The following is a 25,665-nucleotide window of genomic DNA, read 5'->3' as shown; positions in this document are numbered from 1 at the left end:
ATAATTCTATGATTTTATGAATTCCCAAAGAATTTCACTGGGAATCTCCTGCTAGCCCCAACTGGTATCCCCGCAGACAGATACTCCTTGGGATCCCCGACTGTAGGGGTCAATGTGCACAGCAAACCACAAAGACCAGTGATCCCTGATGGCATTTCTGAACAACTGAAGCCTACCTGAAAGCACTGTATGGAGGAAAGAATTGAAATGTGACAAGCAGAGCATCTTTGTCCATCTCTCATCACATTCACTGTGGAAAAATCAATGTGCTACTGGTGTTTCTCAAGAGAAGTACATCAAAAATGAGTAGTGTGAATGTAGATCAGCTGTGATCTTTCTGTGATTACAGTAAGTTCTCTTTTGTGAACTGCTAATGCCAATGTGTATATTGATTGAAAATCCCCTTCCCTCCTTAACAGCTGAAATATTCCTGCCCCGGGACTAACCAGGGCTGAAATAGGACAACAAAGGATGAAACCATCTGTAGCTAATATTTTTTCTTAGCTAACCATAGCCAAAGTTCCAGTGACTTGGAGATCCCAGAGCTGAAAGGATCTACCATAATCATTTAAGTTTACCTGCTGCATCATTAAAGCAATGAAATTTCACACATTATGAAGTTCACAAATATAGCACTGACTATAGCAGAGCATTTCTTCTAAGGCACTTCCACTCCTGACTCACAGCTTCTTACAGTAACAGTCAATACTGCTATGTTAGTCAATAGTTATCAGAGAAACTGATAGACTGTTCTCAAAGACACATTGCTTGGAGTCTGCATTTAGGAAAATCAATGACATTTATCAAAATGCCAAAGGTGGCTCTACAGGATATAACGATCAGTAAAATCATGGTCAGAGTGGGAGATGCTAATGTGATTTCCTCTTCTGGTGGCTTTCTTGAGTGTCCTTTTCTGCTTATAAATTGGAGTGATTTCTGCTTCTGAGCCATGTCCTGCAAAGACAAGATACAGATTTTTTTTTTTGGCTTGGACTGCAAAATGGTACAGATCAAACCATGGTTTGCTTAGACTAGCCCTTCTCCAGGCCAAGTCTTCTCTGATAAAACTGAATTTTCCTTCTAGGTGGATTTACATCTTGTGTCAGTGTTTTAAACAGATGCTTCCATTTTCCTGAGTTGCAGTTCACAGATGCTAAAACTGGGCCATCCCAACAGATGCAGGAGAGAACTGAAGGCCCTAATGGCATCCTGACCATTTTGACTCCCATATGCAAAGCACTGGTAGCTCAGCACTTGATGCTGATGTGTGATGTCTGGGATGGTGAGTAGAGGAACGTTCATGCATTCCACAGGAAGGGACTTCAATGACACTTTTCAATTTTCCTTCAAAATACATTAAATGATAAAGCATAACATCAAAAGTAGAAGGTTTCAAAGAGGTTTGTGGGCATCTGGCCTGTTTTCTAGTTAAACAGATGTTGATATACAAATTCCAAGGCTTGGAAAATTCTAGATCTTTGCAGAGATGCAAACTAATTGGTCTAAAGTACAAGAATTTCTTTCCCTGGGATTTGAGTATTTAACTCTCCTATCTCCATCTCAGAATGCCTAGGACTAATCCAAATTTTTTATTTGCTAAAATTTGTATATTAAACCATGGGACAAGCTTTGTGCAAGTTCAGCATATTACAGCTTGGAAATTCACTAGTAGTTAGAAGACTAAAATTAGCTGTATCCTGGGCAACATCAAAAGAAATGTGGCCAGCAGGTTGAGGGAGGTGATTTTCCCCCTCTACTCTGTGCTGGAGTGCTGCATCCTGCTGTGGGTCCCTCAGTATAAGAAGGACATGGACCGGCTGGAGCAAGTCCAAAGGATGCCATGAAGATGTTCAGAGGGCTAGAGCACCTCTCCCAGGGAGTCAGACTGAGAAAGTTGGAGTTGTTTAGCTTGGAGAAGAGACGGCTTTGGGGAGACCTTAGAGGCCTTTCCAGTACCTAAAGGTGCTACAAGAGAGCTGGAGAGGGATTTCTGACAAGTGGGAAAGGCTTTAACCTCACACAGAGCAGGTTTAGATTAGGCATGAGGAAGAAATTCTTCCCTGTGAGAGTGGTGAGGCACTGGCACAGGTTTCTGAGAGAACCTGTGGCTGCCCCATCTCTGGAATTGTTCAAGGCCAGCTTGGATGAAGCTCTGGTGTAGTGGAAGATGCTCCTGCTGGCAACTAGATTAACTTGAATACTTAAAAGTTAATCTAGTAATAGTTTAATATCAAACTATTAATAGTTTAATATTAATAGTTTAATATTAAACTATTAATAGTTCTGTGATTCAATGGAATAACTGTGAAGGCATGCAATGGAGATGCTCTCCTTACGCTATGCTATTCCCAGGACACCACCCCTCTGTTTGTGTGGTTCCACCCCCAAGGGCAGCATGAAGAGGGGCTCCAGGTCGTGCAATATGAGAAGCCTATGGCATGAGAAGACTGAAGGACCAGAACTTGCTTTTTGCTCGAATTTATTGCAAGCAGAGTTTTTGATCGGCAAACTGCAGCCCCTGCTCTAATTCCCTCCAGCCTTAGGGGTAGAAGTGGGACGAGGAAGATGGCGCACAGTTTTAGAAACAGCATATCATCTTTAACACTGAAGAACATTAACTATCGCCTTTATTGTCTTCCCTCAAGGCCCAGAATTCCCATGCTCTGAGGTGAGCTTGTTACCAGCACCTAAGATGTTGTTGCATTCCTGAGTAAGTAGACATGGCAATGAAATAAGCATAAAATCTCAGTGGCAGCTGAACAACAACTTTTTCGTCCCTCAACCTCCCCCCAAAAGCTTATACAAATGAAAATGAAATTGCACCTCTGGGCTGAGCTGCAGCCGTTCTCCTCAGAGGCCCCTTCAATACAATTGGCAGGGAATGGGGTCTGCTGGCAAGCCTTACTCAGCTCATGTTTGCAAAACACTTTGGAAACAAAAACTGCTGCGCAGCACTGAGTCATGCAATTGTGACTGTGGAAAAGTGGAGTTTGTGGAGCTTAGGAATGCATCTGGATGCCTTGTGGAGAGCAGCTGGGGCCTGTGGGCTAAGTGTAGAGTTCATATTAGCAACCATAACCAGGACTGAGCACTGGGGACTTCAACACTATAGACTGCTCTTGGAAAAGTGAAGTTTTGGGTGGTTTTGTCAGCAGAGCAGCCTGTTTGGGGCTGACAGGCATTGTGCTTTGGACATACATTCTGCTCCCCAGGAAAATAGCAGAAGTCTGGCTGTGCCCTGTGAAGGGAAGCACTGCTGCTCTGGATTAATGCTAACCTTATTCAGAGAAGGAAATTAATCTGACCACAGTAATGTTTCCACATCCAGGACAGTTCTCATCTCCATATTGCCTAACTGCCAGAGTAACTGGTGCCTTTCCTATCTCCTGTGCCCACTGCTCTGTTGGTGATGAATCCCATCTGATGGGTGAGAAATTGGGGCAAAAGGACCATTTTCAGGTCCCCTTTTCTGATGCTCCAGCTCAATATGTGAGGAGCCAATCAGCCATTTCAGGACTCACCACAACCCATGAGTGGATGGGTAAATGGATGCTGTAGGTGCCTCCTTTGTGTGTCTTCTCCATTTCTTCCAAAGGAGCTGACCCAAATATGCTGTAAGCCACTGGATTTGAATCTGCACTTTAGGGAACCTGATATGCTTTATGCTGCTTTTCTTCCAGTTATATACTCCTGCACTTATGGTCCTTTTTTTTTTCAAGGTGGTGGAGGAAGGAGAGAGAGAGGAAAAAGGCCGACCAGGGGAAAAAAAGGTAGGTGCTTCTGTTAAAATCCCTTTGCTTTCTCTTTGGTATTGTGAGCTGCACCAAGCAAACTTCCATCTGCAATATCAATTTGGGTTGATCCTTCCCTCTGTCTGCAGGGAGAGGTCTCTGTTAGCCAGATGATTATTCTTGGAATAATAAAAACTTGCAGCTGGAACCAGGAGCCTGGCTGATGCAGACAATAAATCCAAGGAAGGCATACAGAAAGAAGAGATTGCTTTGTCTTGCCATGCTCAGAAATCTCCCTGGTAGTGTGGCTGTGTGCTTTCACCCCCGAGCAGATCAAAATTAACCCAGCTGCTGACATGGAATAAAGCAAGAGTGTATAGAAGGAAAGCTTTACCTGAAATAACAGTGGTGCCTTTAGCAAGAGAGGAAGGTAGGCAGCCTGCAGCTTGCAGCCCTGTGTAGCAACTTGTGTAAAGACTGAGGAATTGAAACAGAAACCAAAACAAAAATACCATCCTGTGGTACTCTGCAGATACGGGGATCTCCTAAGTTTTGGCCTGACTAATGCAGAGAACAATATCCCAGCAGATGCTGTTATAGCAGAACAGCCTAAAACCAGCAAGCTGGGATGCCTTCAGAATGCATTAAAGCCTAGAATTCCCTTAAATGTGGGCTTAAATCTGTTCCATGTTCAGCAAACTGAAATATGCAATGTGTGTGATTGCCTGATCCCCAAATCCTTTTTGTTCCCAAGGGTCTCAAGACCTTTGCAAGCATTAACGTAACAAAAGATGACACATCAATACATATATAAAGTACAATACAACATCTTTTAAAATCCCTGTCAGATCCCCTCAGCTTTGGAGCACTTGTATGTGGCCAGGAAAGCCTGGCTGGGGTCTAGGAAATGATGGGTGAGCCTAAGAGAATTAGGTAGCTGATGTGTCTGAGCTTAGGCTCTGACCTTCACTAAGAGAACAGAGAGTCTTCTCTTAAATTTAATGATGCCCAAAGTCAGAATATACACTGGTTAAGATTTTGATCCAAAGGTGCTGTGAATCCTCATTGTTAAAGGGTCCAGCTCACCAGGAAAATGCTTTTTTTTAATCTGCTACTCAATATTTTCCAAATTGGCCTTGGCAAGCTGCCCCTTCCCTCTCCTCACTCCCTTTGGAGCCCGATGCCCCTGGATGGTTAAACATTTTGAGGCACAGGGATGCTCGCTGCTGTGCTGTGTGTCTGAGCAGCCAGTCTGCTTCAGGGCCTGGCAGAGGAGCCAAATTCCTTGGCCTGGCCCTCAACCACAAGTTCATCTTCACATACCAGGAGCAGGAACCCTGCTCCCAGCTTTTCACAGAGCCAGAGCTGCCACCAGACACCAAATCCAGAATAAATGACAGTCACACATATTTTGTTTTTGAGGCCAATGCAAACAAAGATATTTTGTTTTTACAACCACAAAATTCTGCTGTTTGCAAAGAATTCCTTGTATCTCCTCTAACACTCACTGTTGTCTTCTCTTCTTACCCCCCTCCAGTGGTTCATGTTCTTACTCACCTTTCCTCATCACATCCCAGAGAAAAAAGCAGGAACAAAGCATATCCATACCATATCCCTGGCACCCAGGAGGCAAGTCAGATGTGTGTATTTTGGGGACATGCATGAAGAAAAGCCCAGCTGGATAGGGATTATATCTGATTCAATCTGGACACTCCTGTCAAGTCCAGAACTAGAAGGGAAAAAGAGCTTTAGCTATTCAAGATTCCTCCCTCCCTACTGCATCCCAATACTGACACCATTCCCAGCATTGTTCTCCTCTGCCTTCTTTCTCCTTTGCTCATATTTAGTAAGATCTGAAATGTGAAGAGCTGCAGTCCCAAAAGGACAGCAATAGAGGAGAGATTAACTGGAATAGGAGGGCAGCTGTTAGAAGGTCGCTCTAGGTTGGTTCCCATCCCTTCTTGCAGTCCTAAGGAAGAACTGGATCCCACACTAAAACAAGCTCCAGAGCCAAGCACTGGTTACCAACAGAGCCCAGCCAGAGTCCATCTCTACCAGACTTGGGAATCTCAGAGCCTCCTCAGCTCTATTTCCAAGTTTGGTGCGACTCTGCACACACATTTTAGGTCACATCGCCTCTCACCAATTCCTTCAAGTGCTATTTTTCAGTGAGAGAAAGAAAAACAAGCTGGTGTTCATCTTTCCTTACTAGACCTTGCCCTGACACCTTTTGTACACCAGTCCTTGTTGTTTCCAATACTCAGACACTGTGTGGTTTTTACCCCAGCAGTTCTGTGTAAACTGATACCAATCCCAGCAAGCTCTTTCTCTTGTTAAGGGGTTTAGTTTGCCAAATTGAAATTTGAGAAATTCAGACCAGAAGGAAATAGGAAGAGCAGTGGAAATTCCCCAGAGAATAGGATCAAAGAGAGAAGTGGGAGGTCCTCAAACACAAGAGTGGAGGGACTTCCCACCAGACCCAGTTTCATCTGACCAGCAGCAAGAAGTTTGCTTTAGGATCTTAGACAAAATCCTCCTGGAATCTGTAGGAATCGAAGAATGGATACATATTATCTGTAAAACATTAATATACTCTGTAGGCTGATTTTAGGGAAAATACCTATCAAGAAATGACCACAATTAACCAACAAGCTCTGAATGTGACCACAGGCGGAATTTTAATCTTATCAATCCTTCCAATAACTCCAGGACAGTCACTGGGACCTCTCCATTGCCACTGAATTTATGGGAAAGGATTCAGTTACTGCCAGAACAGCGCAAGTGATAGGTAGACACAGAGGTAGATGAATGAAGGCAGAGAGGGATGAAAAGAGAGAGAGCACAAGCAGCTGTGATTTTATTACTTCTGACTGCATTGCCCAGACTCTGAGTAAAACAAGATCAAAACCCTTCACTGATCTGTACAGCTCCACGTGTGTAGAAGTGTTAAGACAAACACTGGAAAATTCTTACACCAGGGTCTTGCTTTTCTTTACAGAAAATATTTGCAAATCTTATGTTCGTAGATCTGAGAAGAGCCATGGCTGGTCCCTTCCATTCCAAAAGGAAAGCTGCCTTTTTGGGGGGTGAAACAGACTCAAGTACCCAAGCTGAAAACATACACCACCACATGCTAGAGCAGGTGTAGGTTCCCAGCCCATAGTGTCTGTCTGAAATAAGGAGATAAATAGGATAAATAAGCCTCTTTGGTAAAATATTGCAAAGAAAGTACAGAGCTCTCACTTGCTTCCTGTATTTTGATTGCTTTTTACTTTTCACTGTCGAGTCATGAAATCATAGAGTTTTCAATATTTGGTGAAACAAGGAGGGACATCAATAAAACTTCCACGCTGGACTTCTAGAGGGCAGACTTTGGGCTGTTCAAGAGACTTATTTGGAGAATACCTTGGGAAGCAGCCCTTAAAAACAAAGGAGTCCAGGAAGGATGAGTGTGCTTCAAAACAGAAATCTTGAAGGCACATGAACAGACTGTCCCTGTGTGCTGAAAGATGAGCTGTTGAGGAAAACCACTGGCCTAGATGGGCAAGAAGCTTTTGAAGGAACTGAGGATAAAAAAGAGGATGCATCACATTTAAAAGGAGGGTCAGGTATCTCAGGAAATGTTTAGTGGAGTTGCTAGGTCATGTAAAAAAATAGATAAAAAAAAATTAGGCAAAAGTCCAGTTAGAACTCAATGTGACCACTTCTGTAAGGACAATAAAAAATATTTTTATAAATACATTAATGGTAAAAGGAAGGTCAAGGACAACCTCCATTGTCTATTAGATGCGGAAGGGAATTTAGTAACTAAAGATGAGGAAAAGGCAGACTTTTTACATTAAGACACCTTCTTTGCATCAAGTATCAACAGAAAACAGGTTTTCCTGGGGACAACTGTCCTCCTGGGTTGGTAGATGGTGTCAGGGAGCAGAATGGTCCCCCTTTTATCCAGGAGGAGGCAGTCAGAGAACTGCTGAGCTGCTTGGATGTTCACAAATCCATGGGACCAGATGGGATCCATCCCACGGTGATGAGAGAGCTGGCAGATGAGCTTGCAAAGCCTCTCTCCATCATTTACCAACAGTCCTGGCTCACTGGTGAGGTTCCAGATGACTGGAAGCTGGCCAATGTGACACCCATCCACAAAAAGGGTGGGAAGGAGGATCCTGGTAACTATAGGCCAGTTAGCCTGACCTCAATACCCGGTAAGGTGATGGAGCAGTTTATGTTGAGTGTCATCACACAGCACTACAGGAAGGCCAGGGTATCAGGCCCAGCCAGCAGGAGTTTAGTAGGGGTAGGTCATGTCTGACCAACCTGGTCTCCTTTTATGCCAGGTGGATGCAGGAAAGGCTGTGGGTGTTGTGTCCCTGGATTTAAGCACAGCCTCTGTCACTGTCCTGGAAAAGCTGGCAGCCCATGGGCTGGATAGGAGCACTCTGTGCTGGTTCAGAACTGGCTGCATGGCCAGGCCCAGAGAGTGGTGGTGAATGGTGCTGCATCCAGCTGGGGCCTGTCACCAGTGGTGTCCCTCAGGGCTCTGTGCTGGCCCAGTTCTGTTCAATGTTTTCACTGATGACATCTTGAGGGGATGGAGTCCACTATCAGGAAATTTGCAGATGACATCAAGTCAAAGCCTGCCTGTTCTGAAGCCCTGGGGCACGGGCCTTGAAGCCAAAGATGGAAAACATGCTCACCTTTGGATGGTTTGGGTGACAGTAGGTCAATGTGTGAGCTCTTGTGTCATAGAACCATAGAATCATAGAACTATAGAATCATAGAATGGCCTGAGTTGGCAGGGACCTTCAAGATCATTTCATTCTGAAACCCCTGCCATTGCCAGAGACACATTCCAATAGATCAGATTGCTCAAAGTGTTGTCCATCTGAGCACTATTTAGAGCCAAACTGCTCTGCTGGGTGGGTAGGTGCCTCCTTCAGCTACAGCAGTCTCCTGTCATAAACACTTGTGGAAGTTTTGGGGCTCTCCAGACCATAGCAAGCACCTCACCAGGGGTGCCCAGGCTTTTCTGAATTAGTAAATAGACACTCCTCCTGCTGCTGGGGAGAGAACCATGGCTCTGAGTTCACTGAGCAAAGACACAGTGCATAGAATAGGAAAATGGTCAGCTTGTTGGTTTTGGCTCAAACAGAGAGCATTTTTCTCATGCCAGTAGCCTTTCAGAGCTGACTTCAGCAGGTACCTCCTGGCTGTACCTTAACAGGAACTTCAGCTCAGAGAAAAAGCTCTCTAGAGTAATGAAGAAGGCATTCATCCCCACCAGCAGCTGGTGTGAACTTGGGTGCCTAATTCAGTTTTGAGGATCTTTATATCTCCTTTTTGTGCTTCTTTGAACAGGGGAAATCTGGCTATATGCTAACCACACTGGAGGTACTGCAAAGCTCTTCTCAAAAGAACACCCCTTCTGTCTTTCCTCATATTATATCCTTGCAGGAGAGATTTTGCTTGGATCAGAGAAGAGCAGAACAAGTTGAGTCCAGGCTTAGAGTGAAGGTCAGAAAAAAATGCTTTTTTACAAGACTGACATTCTCTCATTATTCTCTCTGCACCTTCCTGCCTTTCATGGGACAGTTCAATATTACAGCTTCCTGTTAATTATTCATCCCAGCCTGTATTTGCTTAGGTAAAGTTCACATCATGGATTGCCTGAACCTGCCTGATCTGGTCTCCCTGGGTTGTAAATTGGCAAGGGCTGAGACAGTGGTGACGAACGATGACCACAATGAACAAGCAGTTCTTACTTTCTTATATAAGCAGTTTCAGGATGTTTTGCAATGGCTTCAAGCATGCATAAACTTTGCTTCTCATTTTTGCCTTCACTGTGCCTGGCCGTGGCATCACTGTGTTCCAGAGGAGTTTTTAAGGTCTAGACTTAAATTATGGGTGTCATATGAGTGAAATAAAACACAAGTTAGTGAGGTAATGATTAAAGAACAATCTCAGGTCCTGAAGGTCCCTTTTTTTCCCTTGTAGGATGATGAGCTGTGTGGTGAGATGGGGCATAGGAGAAATGAAGGATGAATGGAAAGGGGGTGACTGGAGAGGTCCTTCGGACCTTTCACATTTCATGCAGCCCCTCTCCTGGGTACTCCAGCCTGGGAATGGCAGAGTCACAGGAAAGAGGTACCAGGGCATGGAAATGAGGTTAAGTGTGGGTTGTGAGCTCCAGTTATCCTGGTACTTTACACTGGGCTGTTCAACCTGATTTAATTTCATAGGAGTCACATAAGCCTTACTTGTTTGAAACTTTAGAGAGGAGTAACATCACTGGTTTCAAGAGATGCACATCAACAGAAAACCAGCATAGACAAAATGAATGAATCCAGCCCCTGAAGCACTGGAGTGGGGAACATCTGCTTTACATGAGGAAGGTCAAAAGGGGCTCCTAGCCAGGAAAGGAATTTGTGATCACAGTAAAATATCCCTGAAATGTCTGAACAGGCCTTAGTTGGGAACAGAAGAGACAGCAGAGATGAAGCTGGATTGCTTTCTGAGGGCAACACTGCACATTAGATGCTTGGTGCTAACTGCTCTAAATAGTGCTCTATCCTGCTTGGAAGAGCAATTTGACATCCCAGGCACTTTGGTGTGATTGCACCATGGGCAATGACAGGAGTTCTTCATCATTCTCTGAGTTTGAAGGTAGAAGGTAATGGAGTGTCAGGACTGTGGGAAAGAGCATCCTCTGGAATCAGACATGGTCAACATGCTGTTGCTGCAGTAACCAGCCCTGCTGGGGAGAAGGGAGATTAAATTTCTGTAAGCTTCACCGCCCTGAAGGAAGGCTGTAGCCAGATGGGGGCTGGTCTCTTCTCCCAAGTGACAAGTGACAGGACCAAGAAGTGACTTCAAGTTGTCCCGGGGCAGTTTACATTGGATATTAGGAAAAATTTCTTTCCCAAGATGTGGTCAGGCATTGGAACAGATTATCCAGAGTAGTGGGGGAGTCACCATCCCTGAAAGTGTTCAAAGGCATGTAGATGGGGACAGGGTTTAGTGGTGGGCTTGGCAGTGCTGGTTAATGGTTGAACTTGATTATCTTGGAGGACTTTTCCTTCCTAAATGATTCTAAGATTCTAACCTGAAGGTTGTCCGGTTGCAGCTCCAGACTACAGGTTGAATAATAACCATGTGCAAATCTTGGGATGGCACTGTGCAGGAGATGAAGGGTTCCCTAACTCCTGGCCACTCAGCATCCTTTATCCTGTTTGCTCAGCTCTGGCTTTTTCCACTCAGGAGGAATTTTCCTAAACAGAAAAGTGATGGTGGTGATTGATGGTGGTGGGCAGTAGTTGCCTCTCTCCTCTCCCTAAAAAGGGTCACATCTATTTAATGAGGCAGGTAAATAAATCAAGGCGTTTATTATCAATATAGTGGGCAAATATGCTGTTAAGCATCTCTGGACAGCACAGCATTTTGATTAAGTGGCCTAATTTCCAGGGTGAAATACCTGACAACTTACTGCATTAAGTAAATAGCTGGCAGATAAAACCCAGGGCTGACACTGAGCATTGCTCTGCTTCCATCTTTTGGGGTGTATGTGTGAGTGTCCTATACATTCATGGTCTCCTCTTACAGAGCCAGTTTTTGAGCTGGGATAACTTCTAACTGGATTATATCAGGGTAAGATCCAGGAATGCTCCTGTAAGAGTAGCTGTTGATGGGGAGGAGTGCCTGTTGCCCTCCTGGGACTTCTCAGGGAAATGTGAGAATGAGTTTAGCCCCAGGGTTAGATTACTCTGGTATAGTACCCACATGAAATCCATGGGTACCCCAAGAGCATCACTCTGTGCTTCTACTTTCAGCCCAAAATGACTTGCTTGCTCCTTTCCCCACGTTGCCTTTTGCTTCCAGACTTCAGCCATGGTACAGGGCCACATGTGGGGTAGCATCATCTGCTGAAGTGAAGCCTTGTCTGTCAGTGGGACAGGGTCTTCTTCCCATCTCCTCACCCTAATTACAGGGGAAGGAGTTACCCTTATATTGTCATAGCTGAGGAAAATATATTTTGGAAAGTACTCAGCTGCTTCCTCCTTCTCAGAGATACTAAAGGAGTCCAGAATTTAGGTGTTCTGCTCTCAGCCCTGTGACTCTTCCAAAAATCTGCCTCCTTTCTCTGGAAGCTGTCCCAGCTCCAGACACAGCAAACACTCGACATGTGTCAGTGAAAAGAGAAAAAAACCAACGTGAACCAACAAGTGCAGAAACATCCAAGCCCCATATGAAACAAAAAGGGGCTTTACAAAGCCTAACAAAGGCTCATGCTTCCTTACAAAAGTCACTATTTAGATTTTTTCTTTTTGCTTCAACTTTCATTTCTTAACTTCCTCAGACATTCTGTGGGCTTTGATGGCAGGTGGGGTTGATGCATTGCTCTCTGTTGCTCTCTGCCCTGATGAAAGCCAGCTCTGGTCCTGTAGTCCCTGTCCCAGAAAAGTCCCTGCTGTCTCAAGAGCTCTTCAGGGAAAGTTTGCTGTAACTGTTTGGCCAGGCGCAGGGCCAGCAAAGCCAGCCCCTGTGGGCTCATCAGGAGAGACCTTGTACTACATTTTCCACTATACTTATCTAATCTTGGCTTGCGTCCATCTAGTGTTTGTGCAGTAATTACCTCACTAGGCAAAACAGTTCCACTGCCTAATTGTCTTCACTCTCAGGAAATTGTTCCTAATAGCCAGCTAAATTTAATCTCCCCTTCCTTGCTCGATCCACCATGGCTAAACCTGCACAGCCCTTCTCCCTCTGCTCACAGTCCTGTACATGAAGTGATTGTATGGTGTTATCTGCTCTTACTTCTCTAGGCTAAACAGGCAAAATTATTTTCTAGAATTCATGTGAGTCACAGCCATTGTTCTTAACTCATTTTCCTCGGCTGGTTCAAATTTCTTTCTGCAATCTTGCAGACCACGTCCAAAACTGAAGTGTGTTCAGCTCCCAAGTGCATTGAGCTCATGAATCAAGTTACCACAAAACAGCTTTTCCTTACAAAAACAGGAATGTGAAAAGAAAATACTATTTTTTTAAGCTTCACCAAGATCTTGAACCCTAGAATCATGTCATTGATCAGGTTGGAAAAGCCCTCTAAGGTCATTGAGTTCAACTACTAATCTAGCACTGCCAAGCAAGCCCACCACTAAACCATGTCCCCAAGTGCCACACCTACAGCTCTAGACATGGTGATTCCATCAACATCTCTGGTGCTTGACAACCGTTCTGGGGAAGAATTTTTTCCTAGTAACCAATCCAAACCTCCCTGGTGCAACTTAAGGCCTTTTCCTCTTATCCTATCACTTGTGACTTGGAAAAAAAGACTGACCCCCACCTGACTACACCCTCCTTTCAGGCAGTTGTAGAGAGCAATAAGGTTCCCCTGAGCGTCCTTTTCTCTGGCTAAACACTCCCAACTTCCTCAGCTTTTCCTCATCAGACTTGTGGTCCCGACCCTTCCTCAGCTCCACTGCCCTTCTCTGGACTCACTTCAACACCTCAATGTCTTTCTTTTCATAAAGGGCCTCAAGAGTTTTCTTTAAATTATTTTTCAATGGCTTTCAGTGGTTGATATATCCTTAATTTTCCTAGTGTAAGGTAAATGTTTGCAGATGATCAAGAAAATAGATCTTTAAAATGTCATGTAGTTTACTGAGTGAATTGACACTTCAGATTCCCACCATCTTGAATTTGCAAATATTTTTGGTGAGGTGGTATATGTCAGGGACAATTTTATGTAGCTTCTCAACTTGAAGGCTTTCCCAAGAGCCTTGAAAACAGCAGCAGAGAAAATTCTAAATCACTAAGTCCTTATTTTGGGCTGAAGAAGTTAATGATATTTTAGGTCTATGTGCTGGAAGTCAGTGTTAGAGAAGAGCAAAGCTGGGGGCCAGGTGATGCAAGGATCAAATGGAGTTCTCCTGTGCTGTGTAGGGATTTAAAAGGTGTGCATTGAGGGAAGTTATCTGGGACATCAGGGAGATTCATATTTGACAGCCATTGAATGAGGAGAGAATGGTGCATGGACCCTGCTGGAGAACTGCCACAAGAAAGGACAGAACCTCTTTTCCCAGACCCTGTCCCCTGAGAGAGAAGATGGCCTTTCCTTGCACCCCTTTGGCAGTACAGAGGACTAAGGAACCCCATCTTGACTTGTATCTGTCTTGTACTCAACAGAGCAACAGCAGAGTCAGGGTCAGGGTCAGCCAAGTATCTCGGGGGACTGCTTGGGAGGCAAGTTTCTGTTGCCTGTCCATCCTGTCTGCTCTGCTGTGACCTCCCAAATGTGTGCTTTGCCATAGCTCCGTGATGTAGAATCCACACACCCTCACATACACAGGCAGCTTGCTTCATGGAAGCTCTATGTATCTGCATTGATTTCTCCACCAGCTCTTTTTCAAGAAATTTCTAGCTGCTATTTTCCTGTTCACAGATAAATGCAACTGGCCCAGTGGAGCCTCATTGTGGGAGCAGGTGGGAGGAAAAAGGGTTGTGTGTGAACTAAGGGGATTTCACCACCCTGGTAGCACCAGTTTCCCCAAAGAGCTGCCTGTTGGGCTGTTATCACCTCTCTGCTGGCTCCTTCCCACGTCTCTCACATCTCTCCCCAAACCCAACTGGAAAGGGGGTTTTTCTTTTCCCTGGGAAAGCTTGTAGCTGATGGGGAAGCTGGGATCTCCCCGTGCACCTTCTCCTCCTTGGGGCCTCAGAAGTGGCAAGTCTGCTTTAGCAATGCACAGGCTCCCACAGAGGACTTAACCCTGACCCTTATTGCCAAGGACTGCTCGGAGCGCCGGCACAGCTGGCATGTGCTGACAGCCAAGCCACGAGCTAAGGAGTGTGTGCCCCCACTCTGCCTTTAGGTCTCCAAGTATTTGGCTTAGGGATTTCACCCCTGTTTCTGCAGGACCCAGTGCCACAACTCCAGTTTGTGCTGGGAACTCATGCATTCCCTCATTAAAGGTACTCCATAGCAGCAAAGAAGAGGATCAAGGGCATGAAGGGGACGTTACCACCAACCTATATGCTGAAATGTTTTGAGAGATGATTGTAGAGGAAAAGTGCCTGTGTTAACTCCTCCAACTCACAATGAGTCTTTGGTCTCAACAGCTGATGGAAAGACCATTCACCCTTGTGAGAGCAATGTGTATGTCATATTGAAACCAGGGGAGGCAGGAAACACAGAGCCCCATGGTGCTGTTGTTGAATAAAGCCATTTTTCAGAGGCAGGACTGGGCTTTAAAACAGAGCTCTGGCTTGTGAAAAAAACTGACTCAGTGTGTGCTGAGATCTGTAGCGTCCCAGGGAGGAAGCCAGCTCGGAGAGGATTTTTTGTTATGGTAGGAACCTCTAGTTAGTTTTCTGTAGCAAAACCATTCACAACGACAGACATGCACAAACACACAGATACAGACACACACACACACGCTCATACTCACAAACACAAATCCTCATAACTTTTCCCTAATGGGAAGAAATTTAGTGATCAACATTTTGGCTTTTTAAAACCCCTTTGAAGTCAGAAGCCGAGGTTTGGTAGTTGTTTTTTCTAAAGCTCTCTGTAACTGCTGACATATGCTGCACATATGGTTTCAATGTGATTAGACTTCCGATCTGGGCTAGTTTTTCTTTCAGACTTGACAAAGTACCTACTTACCAGCCACATATCCATGAGGAAGGGACTTTTAATAAGTTTCCCACAAAGAAATGTACTTCTGCAGATTCATTAAGCAAATATTAATCTCTCCTTTTGATTTCTTTTTCCTCCCTTTGAAATATGTGGGAATTTGCCGAAAGCGGGGAAACTTTAGGTGGGACCATGCTTTCCTTCCCTGAATGCCCTTGAGAAAAATTACTCAGGGGCGATCATACATCTTTGCAGGTGCACTGGGAATTCACACACCACTTGGTCTAGTAAGAGAGCTGCATCAGCAAGCATGGAGCTGAGTTATTATTTGTAGCATAGAAAATGTCTGGAGGCCTTGGTAGCAAATGAGATGCCCCATGGGCCAGATGAGACTTGTGTCAGGGCTGGGAATTCAGCCCCGTCTCCCAAAGAAGATGTGTGGTCTGCTGCAGTCATGGAGATCAGTGCAGATACTACAGTTCTTCTCTTCTTCAATAGTAGGATCCTTTCTTCTTCAATACCATTATTGGGGTATGGGGTATGTCGTGAACACCTTCAAGGTAGAATGACAGGTCAGGACCTTCACATCTTGGAGATTACTGTAATCTGCATGAATCAATAGCCACAGGTAAAGACTCTCCTCACTCTTTTGGCTATTCTGATGATCTCAGTAGGAGTGTATTGCCAGAACAGTTTACCCAGAGAACAGATCCTGCAGCACAGAGGCTGCTACTGGTGCCCAAAGTGTATCAACACCTATGGTGCTTATGAAATTTTGGCCCTCTAATTTTTTTCTGCACACCTCTGATCTCACACTTTCATACAATCATAGAATGGTTTGGTGCCTCACCATCCATATAGTAAAGAATTTGTTCCTAATATATAATAGAAATCTCTCATCTTTCACTTTGAAACCATTCTGATATAATTTCATTTTGCCCTATTAAAATCTTGTAGTTCTGTCATTTCTCATTCCCCTTAAAATGCCTAATCCTACATTGAACTCTCCTAGTCTTATAACTACTACTATGTAGTAGTTATCCTAGAGTGATTCCTGTGGCTATGAATCCTACCCTGTGTCATTAGACACAGGGTAAAATCAGAACAGCTGGTGTGAAAATGCTTCCTACCCTTTCTATCCCCCTCTGTAGCCAAGCAGTCCTGAAGGAACCAGTTTTAAGGGCCTTGTTTTATTGTACATGCTCTAGTTCAGTGCTGGTTTTTTTTGTTGTTTGTTTTTTTTTTTTTTTTTCCCCAGTAGTGAACTTTGCATTTACCCACACTGATAAAAATGTTGTGAACTTTCCTGACCCACGGCCTGTAGATTATGAAGTTCATGAGATACACGATTAACCCTGGGCTGCGAAGTTTCTAGACTGAAGTCAGCTGATAAAAGCAGAATGTGAAATCACTGCTGTGCTCACTCTGCCAAGATAAAATTTTACTATCAGTGAGTTCGTAAACGCTTGCAAAGTACTTATGTAAGAGAAGAATAAAGGTCAGGCAAATACCTGGGTAGTCATGGGGGAAGGAAAAAAAAACATAGGTGCAGAGATATACAGAGTATTTTGACTAGTTAATAAGACTCTTTGATAAGAAAGTGCTGGTGTCACACCCTCAGCTCTCTGGCAAACAAGAAGTTTTTTATGACAGAAATAAAGTAATGAGTAAGCAAGATTTACTCTTGAGATTTCCACTGAAAATGTGTCTTGTACTATCATGCTGCTTTATGCAACACCAGCTACTCTACCAGTTCGACAGGCATTTTTAAACTGGCTTGCCAGCATGATCTCAGCTTTCCTCTCTATGTACCCTTTCTATCTCTTGGAAATAAGCACCTTTTCCCCTTCATTAATTTCACCTCTACCCTACAGGTGCCTACAGGTAGGAGGTAGTTTAATTTGTACAGTCTGGTTAAATGCAAAACACTTTTTCTCAAAGTTTGCTGCTCTCACTTTAGCTTTAAAGAAGCTGGTGCACCCAATATCTGGCGGTGTCAGCTGTATCAGCTGGGTAATAAAACAATGCTCACGTTGCAAACCCATTCCAACTCAGCTGATTTGGTGTTTCATGTCGTTTGCGTGCCTTGAACTCTGTTAGGACAACCTAGGTTAACCTCTGTCAATCTTCAGCCCTTGCCTTTGTGACCTCAATTGTCAAGATGCCAAGTGGGATTTAGATGACAAGTCACCCAAGTGTCCTACTCTGCATGAAAAGAGCAAAGAGATAGACTTTAAAACATGAACTGTGGCACACTGAGCCTTCATGGGATGTGAGAGTCATGTCCTGTGAAGACAGGCTGAGGGGTTGGGGTTATTTGGCCTGGAGAAGAGAAAGCTCAATGGATGCATTCTAGAACCTTCCAATACCTAAGGGAGGAATATATAAAAGATGGAGAGTGACTTCTACATGTCCAGAAAGTGATTTGAGATGGGGGAATGGTTTTAAACTGAAAGAGGGGAGATTTGGATTAGATGTTAAGAGGAAATTCTGTATGAGGGTGGTGAGGCACTGGCACAGATTGCCCAGCGAGCCTGTGGCTGCCCCAAGGGTTCAAGGTCAGGCTGGAGGGGCCCTGGTCAGCCTCATCTAGTGGGTGGCAACCCTGCCCATGGCAGGGGGACTAGAACTAGATGGTGTCTTGCAACCCAAACCATTCTACCATTCTATGATTCTGTGATTTCCAAGTATTCCCTTCCAGTTCCAGGTTCTGAGCAAATTAAAGGTTAATTTGTGATAATCTCACTGAGCAACAGCCCGTTCCTTAACTGAGAAGAGGTCAAGAAGCAGAGGTTTTTGGGTAATAAAAGGAGTCATCTCTGAACTAATAGCGAAATTCAGATTTATCAGCTGCCTGTCACGTACAGCAGCCAGTTCCCTGCGCTGGGAACCACCCATTACTTTCAACTGACTACAAAGCAATAAATGCCAGGCCAATGACATGTCTGAGCATCAAACAATTGTATTGCAGAGATTCAGATGACAATAAAGTGGCTGTAAATATAGCATTTTGCTCAAGGCTGCAAAGCTCCAAGTGGTCTGAGCATGCTGGGTTTTTTCTGCTAGGCAGCTCTGCTGATGAAGTGTTGGACAAGGACTTTTTCCTCTGCAAAGGTCATTCTGGGAAGTCCTATTTGTTTAACCATCAGTTGCCCTGTCAGGACAGTTCACCAAAAGTGTATCTTTTCCAAAAGTGTAACCAGTGTTCTGCTCCTTTGGAAAGCCAAGGGGAAATTCATACAAAACTTCAATTGAAAAATTATTAGTACATTTGCCATTCTTGATGACAACATAGAGAGCTCTTTAACCATCAGGAATGAACTTGTGGACCTACAGAGTATCATTAGCCGTAAAACACTTGTGTTTTTTGTAAGAAAATGAGACGTATCAGAAGAAATAGTTTACAAAATAACCACATCCTGTTTTGAAGATTTTTAAACCATGATTTATCAAAAAGATAACCTAAATGAAACATCAGGTGATGTCCCCACATGTTCTGATGCTTCAGGAGCCCACATCTGTGGACTCAGCAGCCTGAGGAGCACAGAAGGGATTTGCCTTCATGTCTGTACGATGCTGATGCACAGTACAGGACCCAAACTCTCTTGGGCAGTGAAGAGCTGTCATCTCATGCCTTTCTGCAGCCACCAGCAGCAAGAAGCTCCTGTGCAGGTTTGCTGCCTCACTGTATAAGGCTGATACTGGATAAGACCCTTTCTGGTGCCTTCAGGACATGCCTAAATCCAGCTGTGGGACGAGGAGAAATTCAGCTTGAGGATCTCGCCTTTCTCAGTATTATAGGAGAATTTGGGCTGCAAGGAACCCCAGGAGGTGCCAGCCCAACCTGATGCTCCAAGCAGGGGTGGATACAAGTCCGTGGAAGTACACTATGAATGCCTTTTCAGGTGCTCATGGTGAGTATTAGCTTCACCCCAGCTGGCAGACAGAGATAGTCTGGGCTGAATCATCCCTGGCTGTCAAGAATATTCTGTTTCCAACACTGTGCCCTGAATATGGCCCCAATGCATTCATGCCCTCAGGTCTTAAATCTCCTCAGCTTCCAGTTAGGAGTCAGTGGGAATGTACCCACAGGCATCTTTCCCTTTTCTTAAGCATCAGTCATACAGCAGACAGGCTGCCCATGGCACTGTGAAATGTGGAGATCCCAACCTGATTTATTACCAAGGATCTGCTCATTAAAGATGCATACTTTCCAAAAGTCCTCACGCCAACAAAGAACAGCTTCCACAGGCTCTTAGAGGAAAAATCATAATTTCCACAGTCCATGCAGTATTTCTCTGACAGTATGCTCACAGTGTCTTTCAGCCCAGTGGCCAAGGTTACAGCAAATACCTTATTTCAGCCTTGCAAACTAACATCTCTGGTTTAACATTGCTTTAATGAAATCCCAGTGAGAACTCAGAGGGGAAAATAAGAAATGAAAAGGGACAAATATACACTATCTGTCTGACGAAGTTGTTAATTTTACACTGACGACAGCAAAGCCCTGAGGTGTCAGAGTGCTCTTTGCTGATGGTTGACAGAGACTTCATTCACAGCATTAAAATTGTGGCCCTCTTGTAGCATTCAAGGTCCCTTGGTCTTCCTATATAGAAATGCCCTTGAGGGCAGCATTCACTTTTGGCAGGTCAGGGGCTGAGGCATCAAAAATTCCCGGGACACACGTCATCAAGCCCAGTGAGGTCAAAGGATTCATTGTGTGTGAAAGCTTTGGTTAGAGAAGGATTTGCAAAATCAAACCCTGACTGACTGTGAATTGTGCTGGCTCAGAGTAGCCACATCTCTGGGATATGAGAGAGTTGCTTGTTGCAAGTACAGTGGGAAGAACTTGGAGGTGTATTAGGTTTTAACCCTGATGGCTGCTTGGCATGGTCAGATGAAATTTATGTTAAAGGATTGACAACTTAACTGCCTTTTTTTTCTAAAACAGAACAAAACAAAACAAAACAAAACCCACAAACAAACACACAAACAAACAAACCAAAACAAACCCCAAACCCATCAGCATGGATCCTGTATTATCTGCAAAAAAGAAATGACTGTGGTGCTCCTTTTATCCTCATAATAATCTTCACTCATGATCATCTAGATCCATTCCCATCCTCTGGCAGTTCCCATTCTTTGAGTGAGTGAAATCAGGCACTTCCCTAGTTCTTTGTTGTGAAACACCAGGAAAAAGAAAGCAAACCCTGATTTCCTACCTGTTCGTGGAAACACAGAACCATTAATGTTGGAAAATGTTTCTAAGAACATGGAGTCTAACCATTAACTGAGCACTGCTAAGCCCACCACTAAACCATGTCCCCAAGTCACACATCCTCATGCCTTTTAAATGCTTTTTGAGGAATATTGACTCCACCACTGTCCTGGGCTGCCTGTGGAGTGCTGTTCATCTCAGGAAATGGTATATCCTGCCTTACTTATGAACTGAGCCCAGCAAATTGCAATTGGCCTAAGCAGATTTTCAGAGAAAACATCAGCTTTAAATTTCCAAAAGAAACCCAAAAGAAAAAATTCATGTGTTCTAACAGTTAACCACTTCTTTGTTATTTCTGTCTCTACCTTCAGGTTAGTGCATCCATTCCTGTTAGATCAGCAGACCTCACCTGTGCACTCATATGTCTTTCTCAAATACAACTTCCAAGGATATGTCCTTAAGGAAAAACAGTAGCCAAGTGCATCTGGAGATGCTGGATGGGCAACGTAACACCTTTGGCTCCCTTGCTTCACAGCTAAGTGCCTGCTCACTGGGGCTCACTAGGCTGTGTTTCAACTTGAGTCTCACACCTTTGATTTCCTGGCAAAACGCTGTTGTTTTTCCAGCATCACTCTCTGAGGGACCCTTCCTAACTGCTGCACCTCTGTTCAAGTCATTAGCTGGAAACTTGGAGTCAAGCCTGTAAATGTGTGACCCTCCCTGCCATTGATTGCTACCCTCCAAGCGAGAGATTCAAAAACATGAGAAGGAGAACGTGACTGTGAGAACATTTTGGGGATGGTGGGAGTTCAGGAAGTGCTACATTCCTGGAAAGAAAAGCCTGCACTCATGGGGAAAACTGAACACAACAAAGCATGGACCAGCTCCAGAAAGGTCTTGAAAAAAACAGCAGAAAACCTTTTTTTTCATGCTAAGGCCTTCCTTGTTGGTTTTAACCAACACTGATAAAAAATATAAAACAAAACAAAACAAATTCTCTTCTTTAGTAACAGGGGTCTTATAATTGCACAGCCTCTTCATGCCTTTAAACAAAGAGTTCCTTTGACATAGTCCTGCTGGCAGTGAGCACTTTCTTTCCATGTGAATGGCTCCTATTTCCCCTCCTTTTCCTCAGCCTCCCTTGTAACATCACTTCATGCACAATATTTAGCCCAGCCAACCTCCTTTTGGTACATCTATTTCCCATTTTCAGAAATTTTCCCATTCTTTCCAAGGGCCCAGAGTTCTTTGACTTGGATTGCTTTTAGAACCAGAGTGTGGAATGGGGCAGGGGGACGAAGGGAAGAGTTCCTCCATACCAGCAATACTTGCTCAACTGTCGCTGTACAGCATCTGATAAAAACACTATGGTCAGGGAAATGGGCTGATTCAGCCTGAATGATTGGGATGGGAAATGTCCCAATTTGCTTGGCTCAGCACAATATTTTGGGCCAGTGCCCTGGATGATTATTACTGCAATATCCTTCCAGATCAAGCCCAGATATCAACAGGAGCCCATCTTCCTGTTTACTGGCAGCTGAACAAGGCATGGAAGCAATATTCAAGTATCTAAGGTATTTCAAAGCATTTAAGGAATTTCATGAATGCCAGCTACACTGGCAAAAGGCTTCCTTTCCTGTGATACAGTGTAGTTGCCCAAGGATACTGCTGTAGGACATATATATTGTCTAAAGAGTCAGGGCTGACTGAATCAAGTTGTTGTGTCCCAGTCTCCCAGAGGTCCACAGAGTAGCTTCCCTCCTGCAGAGGGAAGTGGTGAAATCACCATCCCTGGGAGGGCTCAAAAATCATTGCAGATGTTGTGCTTGGGGACATGGCTTAGTGGTGACATTGGTGATCTTAGGTTAATAGCTGGATTCTGATCTTCAAGATCTTTTCCAGTCTAAATGATTCTATGATTCTTGGCATTCTCTCAGTAGGTAAGGTTGTTGGGAAAGTTGTTGGTGACAAAGGAAATGCTTGGCTAGCAATGACCTCTGGCTTTCCAGGATCCTGCCAGATTGTCCAGGTTTACAGCAAATTTGGGGAAGAACCCCCCCCAAGGAGCTCTGGTGGGAAAAGCAGATCCAATCGGCCCCTCCCCCCCCAACTGGTCTGGGAGGAAAAAATACCTCCTTGGAGAAAGGTGGAAAAATACCTGTTTATTAAACAATAAAACCAAAACAATATCAAACAATGAGACCCGTTGCCACTCTAAAAGAGATGACAAACTGAGAAAACCCCGTCCCCGGGTTGCAGCTCACTCAGTCTCTGATCAGTCCCTCCGGTGCTGGAATTGTCGCAGGCCAGGCCCGGCCCGGTGGGCCACAGCTGCAGCTGCCGGTGCTCTCCTGGGTGCTCTTTCCAGAGCAGTTTCAAGAGGTCCAAAGAAAAAGGAAAAAAAAAACAGTCCAGGGAACTTCTTTGCCTCAGCTAGCTAACACTAACTAAAAAGCAAAAGAAGAGCTCTGTCCCACTGTCTGCCCAACTGCAGACAACACAGTCCAGGAGGAGGAATGTGGGGGAGTGACAGCAGTGTCTGGAGGAAAAAAACCTGCACTTCTCTCCCCCCTTCACTCTCTGCAATAAGTCATAAAGGTGCAAAACTTACTATTCAGCATAAGCAGAACAAGACGACTGGGGATAAAAGGATCATACAGCCAACCCAGGACACAGATATACTGGAAATGGAGCCAAAGATTTTTGGGTGCACTGGGCACATTGCTGCCCAAGGAGCTGCAACAACACTCTACACCAAAGGCACTGAGAGCTCTCGAGCATCCAGCCTAAATACCCTCAGGTCACTTAAGGGACATCACAGGTGTCTGGGGAGGAACCAGCCACATGGAGGTGTGTCCTTATTCTTTTGGGCTTTGACACCAGCGTCTGAAAGCCCCCCTGGGTGGCTGGAACGGCTGATCTGTTCATGTCCCTTTCACCTTACACACCATGGGCTCACTCCAGCCAGCAACTCATCCAGTCCTTTCTGCCGAACATTTATTTTGCATAAACACACACAGATCAATCAACATGAAGGGAATTCATGGCTTGTCCTGAATCCCACCCATAACATTTAGCAGCAACTGTTGGTTTTCACAGGTATTGACCGCTCCAAATCCCCAAATTCCATGGTTTTCTCTCGAAAACTATAGTGCACTGGAACCCAGACCTGCACTCTAGAATTCATTTCAGAACTTAGAGAACATTAAAATGTGGATGCAAATATAAGTGACACCCCAGGGCTTTCAGGGTGAGTCCCTCCTGGAGTGCCTTTTGGGATTTGTGCCTCTCAAAGGAGAGGGAAAATCAGATGTTGTGATTTCCTCCCATTCTTAATACCCTACACTTCAAGCGTGCTACACTACTCTGTGGCTGGCCTGTCCCTGGAAGTGTTCAAGACCAGGCTGGATGGGGCTTTAAGCAGTCTGATCTAGTGGAAGGTGTCCCTGATGTATCAAATCACTCTGATGGTCACTTTGGTGCTCCTGCTTTTGTGGTTTCTGAGCTTCACAATAGGGCTGAACTGGTTTCCAAGTGAAAAATTCAACATATTGCACTTGCTTGCTCCCATGAACTTCCCATGTTCTGGGAAAGCCACCAAGTTGTCCTGACAGTGGAAATATTCCTTTGCTAAAACGCTCTCAGAGAAAGTGGAGCATTTGAGAAGCTCTTTCTTGCTTTTCCTCTCCCTTTCTAAGTTAAGCTTGTGAACTGACACTCAGCTCCCTTTGTGAAGAAATAATATACAAAAAAGAAGTACCAGAATTTGACTGAGAGCTTCTGCCACTGCTTGTGACCACAGGATGGAATATGTACATCAGTCAACTAAATAAACCCTAGAGGCCAAAACCCAAAAAAGTTAAAAATGTTGTAATATTCTTGGAAAGCATGGTATTTGCATGGTCAGGGTCCAGTGAAGAGAGGAGAAGGAAAGGTAATATGAATTAATAAGGAGAAAAAGGCTGTGTACCGGGACAGAAATAGATACCATGAGCTTCTATCAAACAAGGAGGCAAGAGCTCCCATCAAGTCACCTATTTTTGTGCTGCTTTTTCTCACCAAGAAGGGTTTCCTGGTGTGATGTCTTCTTGTGAAGATGTTCTTCTCACAGCTAAGAGGTTTTGGCTTTGCTCTTTGTTTTGTTGTGCCCTCCCAAGAGATCCTGCAGAGGTGGGAGGTGGGTGTACAGAGGGCGTGGGAAGCCCCTACTCCACATGTAACCCCTCACTCTCATTAACTTGGCTGAACTTCAAAGATTCAAAGGCACTTACTGTGGAGCCAAACCTGGCTTCATCAGCTGTCACCCTTCCCCTGGATTCCGTTCCCTTCCATGGTCTTCCTCTCACCCTCCTAAAGTTCTTTTCTTTCTTTCTTTCTTTCTTTCTTTCTTTCTTTCTTTCTTTCTTTCTTTCTTTCTTTCTTTCTTTCTTTCTTTCTTTCTTTCTTTCTTTCTTTCTTTCTTTCTTTCTTTCTTTCTTTCTTTCTTTCTTTCTTTCTTTCTTTCTTTCTTTCTTTCTTTCTTTCTTTCTTTCTTTCTTTCTTTCTTTCTTTCTTTCTTTCTTCTTTCTTTCTTTCTTTCTTTTCTTTTCTTTTCTTTTCTTTTCTTTTCTTTTCTTTTCTTTTCTTTTCTTTTCTTTTCTTTTCTTTTCTTTTCTTTTCTTTTCTTTTCTTTTCTTTTCTTTTCTTTTCTTTTCTTTTCTTTTCTTTTCTTTTCTTTTCTTTTCTTTTCTTTTCTTTTCTTTTCTTTTCTTTTCTTTTCTTTTCTTTCCCTTTCCCTTTCCCTTTCCCTTTCCTTTCCTTTCCTTTCCTTTCCTTTCCTTTCCTTTCCTTTCCTTTCCTTTCCTTTCCTTTCCTTTCCTTTCCTTTCCTTTCCTTTCCTTTCCTTTCCTTTCCTTTCCTTTCCTTTCCTTTCCTTTCCTTTCTTGTATCAATTCACAGGTTTAACATAAGACCCCCACATGGGAATGACTCTAAGTAGTACTGTGAAGCCAGCTGGGGAAAGTCCATTTGGATGGGAAAGAGGTGGAGAGAGACGAGTTACATCTGCTTCACCAACAAAAACAAAGCTGAGGGAATGCATTGGC

General features: G+C 44.2%; 1 protein-coding gene across 1 annotated transcript in view; it reads right to left on the bottom strand.

The window, feature by feature from the left end:
• TSKU (tsukushi, small leucine rich proteoglycan) overlaps nt 1–25,362 on the bottom strand; it is a 55,638-nt gene extending 30,276 nt beyond the window's left edge. The window contains exon 1 of the mRNA XM_059493880.1: nt 24,928–25,362. The gene's annotated coding sequence lies outside the window, so the exon portion shown is untranslated. The remainder of the gene's footprint in view (nt 1–24,927) is intronic.
• Between the last annotated feature and the right edge of the window lie 303 nt (nt 25,363–25,665).

The sequence above is a fragment of the Ammospiza nelsoni genome, chromosome 2, assembly GCF_027579445.1.
Source record: "Ammospiza nelsoni isolate bAmmNel1 chromosome 2, bAmmNel1.pri, whole genome shotgun sequence".
Taxonomy (NCBI): Eukaryota; Metazoa; Chordata; class Aves; order Passeriformes; family Passerellidae; genus Ammospiza; species Ammospiza nelsoni.
The sequence above is the reverse complement of the archived record's forward strand: the minus strand, read 5'-3'. Positions and strand labels throughout refer to the sequence as shown.